The sequence below is a fragment of the Brassica oleracea genome, chromosome C1 (assembly GCF_000695525.1).
Source record: "Brassica oleracea var. oleracea cultivar TO1000 chromosome C1, BOL, whole genome shotgun sequence".
Lineage (NCBI taxonomy): Eukaryota > Viridiplantae > Streptophyta > Magnoliopsida > Brassicales > Brassicaceae > Brassica > Brassica oleracea.
In genome coordinates, this window is record NC_027748.1 from 31,689,307 (window position 1) to 31,693,208 (window position 3,902).

Below are 3,902 nucleotides of genomic sequence, written 5' to 3' on the forward strand. Positions count from 1 at the left end.
AATTCCGACGACTTAATTTTTTTGGATTTGGTCGGAAATTTGTCAGTATTCCGTCGCAAATGTCCGACGACCTTGGTGTCCGTCGGAAGATCCGTCGGAATTCGGTGTGTTTTCTTGTAGTGGGAGAAGAGAGAAGGCAATGAGAGGCAAGGAGGCAAAAGGGTTTTGTACTATATTCCAGTTTTATTAACTTTGATGATGGATTCCTTCCTCTTTTGTTTAGCTAAAAAACAATTCCAATTTCTTTATTGTTAGGTTAATTATTGTTTAATTTGCGCTTTGTGTTGGCATCTAGATAGTTTGACATGGTGGAGCCAAAAGCAAATCCTGAGTTATTTTCTCTACTATAGGTAATGAGTCACACTACATATTTTTCTTATTAAAATATACAATGACTTTGTTTAATAGCCACTAATTAATATATACTCGTGTTCTCTTCTGATTGGTTGATAATAAGTACTAATGCATGTATACACTCGTCAAGACCCTTCTTAGTTTACACAAATATATCCTTTTGGCAGAAACTATTGGAAAGCGACGCTATACATACACACACTCAAGAAAGAAAATGTACAAGTATTAATCGCGGAGTAGTAAAGATCATGTTCATAAAGAAATTTGACTATATAAAAGTTTGCTACTGGAATTGTTGACATATTTTTGAAGAATGAAAACATGCATTTAGTTTTTTTCATTTTTTGGAATGAATGTTTTTTTTGAACGGTTTTATAAAAACTTCTTTCAGATCATGATTTTTTTCAAATATTTTACAAGATATAGAAAATGCTGTCTTCATTCTGTCCTTTCCCTTTTATTTTCCAGCTATCCATAGATTCATCTATATATCTGGCTTTTCCTGTTTCCCAAAAATAAATTATACAATCTCAAATATTTATGTACATCATCATTACTAGAAAATCGCATGTTCTCCATGATTTCTTCCATTCTTCTCCCTCTATTCAAAAAAAAAAAATTGTGTAAAGTGTTCCTTGTAATCTATAACTAGTTTTGGTATTTTGTTGATCCGAAAATCCAAAATGGTACTGACCCAAAGATACATGTTTGGTTCGAATCCAGGCCAAAATCTATTTGTTATTTTTATGTTGAATCCACAGGTTTGGGTTCTGATTTAAATCTTAGTCTTAACCAAGATCCAATCAGATGTCCCAATAACCAGATTTCTTTTTTGTATATATTAAATGTTTTAGTTATTTTTGATATATTTTTAAGTTTTAGATTCGAGGTTTAAAATATATTTTTAGGTTCTCGGGTTAAATTTCAGATTTTACAAATATTTGTTTCTGTTTTTTTGGTATTCAGATATTTTTAGATACAATTTGGGTATTGAATACCTGACCTAGAGTATAATTGAGAATTCAGTGTATTTTTACTGTTCTAAAAACTTGGACACAAACCAATATAAAACCGAACAAAAATATAAATATCTATATGAGTTTAAGTATCTGAAACTTGAAGAACCTGGGTTGATTGAAATTTGAAAGGGACTGAATCTGATCCCGACCCCTAAAACATGACATAAATATTATACCTAAAATCCTAAAATTTTAATCTAGTCAAAAATCAATGAACCCGAACTGATTATTGTATATTTTATCCAACGTAGTTTCGTCAATGATAATTAACTTTAGAAATTTTATAAAGAAAAATTTTGAAACATTTTCAAGGTTCTAGAAACTCTAGTTTGTTAATTAGTATAATTTCTGTGTATTGATCCTGTAAAACCACTGTTTATCTTTTTCATTTGACTTATCAATTTCATATATAATCAACTAGGTAGGACCGGGCTACTCCCGAAGTTTCTTTGTAAAGATTAATTTTGATTATATATTTAATATATTTATTTTTATATCTAAATACTACATATTTTGGATATTACATGATTTAGCTTTTATTTGTTATCAAATATGTTTGTGATACTTCTTTTTTTTTTAAATATTGTCATCCGTTCTGTTGTGTTTTCTTTTTAAATAGAAACACATAGTCATTATCGTACGCGTCTAACCATTTTTCCTATATAGTGGTTGAAATGAGACTAATGTGTCTATAGTGTGATCTTATTTTGTGCGAGGAGCTAATGTGCTCAGTTTGTTTACTTACATTTGATCTAATGTGTGATCTTTGTTAGTACATATGTAGATTAAATGGTATTACCAGTGCTTATCTGTGAAAATCGTGTTACTTTCACCTTGTGTTACTTCTGGCATATTTAGGTTTGAATTTCAATCAAAAAGAAAATTAAATATATTCCTCAAACCTGAAGGTACAATGATCCTCGTAAATGTCCCTCACTTAAAATATGACAAAAGTAAAAAAAAAAATTAAACAAAACAGAAAGGTTAAGAAAAAAATATTAAATCACTTCTTGATAATTCCTCTGTTTTTGCTCAAACTTTGCTGCATTGCTTCCAAAGTCTAAGGATCTCACTCAAATGCACCAATGACCAGCCTAAAAGGAATTTGAGAATGTGTTCTCTTTCCTGATGACATGCAAGGAATGACTCGCCAACTAACATTGATTAATGACGGGCAAAATGAATTACAATGTCTGGAAGTTGCATCATGTACTTTCTTGATGTCTCAAGAACAGAGGAATACATAACGAAACAATAATAGGAGCTTAAAGCAACCCATTTCAAAGGATAACTTAATTTGACAGTGCCTCTAGTATTATTTAAAATTTCAGACCAAACCCATTAGCAAACAAAATATAGCTACAATTGTTGTTTCATCAGAAAAAAAATAACCTCTCTTCACAACAGGCTGTCTCCTCTCACTCTGACTCGACAAACCTGGATCTCGCTCTTTCTTTTCCAGCTGATCTCTCGACCTCTGACCTCCTCATGCACGTGTGACGACTACTTTCTGACACATAAGAACAAAACAAATAAAAATTCACAGCTAATAAAAATGAATGAAAATGAATTAAAGAGGAGGTTTAAGCAATCAACACCTGAGAATCTGTCTGTCTGTAACTCCATTTGAAATAGGGATGGTGGTTGATGATCTTCAAGCTTCCCTGGTTAAAAATAATAAGGAACTACATATACATGGTATGACACTTAAAAAGAAGAATTTGAAAATAATATTACCTCAAGTGCAGATATGAAACTGTCACATCGAACACTCTGAACATTTCTATTAGTTCATCCAATGCATTCATAAACCAAATTTCATTAGTAGTTTTATTATCCAGCGCAGACGTCTTTATTACTAAGACCATGATTAATCCGGAGTTCTTAGAGTGAGATTCTTAAGAATTTTAAAAACCGGTTCTTAGCTTTTTTAGTTAAAAGTTAAAACAGTTTCTTAACTTCCGCTAAAAACCTCATCCTAAAAACTCTGGGTTAATCATGCTCTAAGAGCATGCGCAACGGAAATCCTTAAGTGAGAGTTCTTAGGGAAAAAATAATTAAATAATTAGTGGACCCCACCAAAAGCTAAGGATTCAACCCTTAAAATTCCTAAATAAGAGCATCCACAATGGGAGCTCTTAAGAGAATCCTTAGAGGGTGTGGAGCCCACTTTCTTAGAATTTGTGCAAAAAAGAATCCTTAAAATCCTTTGATAAGGATTGATCCTTACACTGTTCACGGGTCCCATTGACTACGTGGCGACCCGTGAATGGTCATCTTTTTTTTTTTTTTTTTTTTTTTTAAATCCAAAATATCCAAGATTAATCCGAAATGCCCTTGTGCTAAGGACTCCAATGAGTCTCACCATTGCGGATGGTCTAAGGACTCTTTCTTAGTGAATTTTTACACTATTTACGGGTCCCCAGGACTATGTGGCGGTCCGTGAATGGTCATCTTTTTTTTTTTTTTTTTTTTTTTAAATCCAAAATATCCAGGATTAATCCGAAATGCCCTTGTCGCTAAAGACTC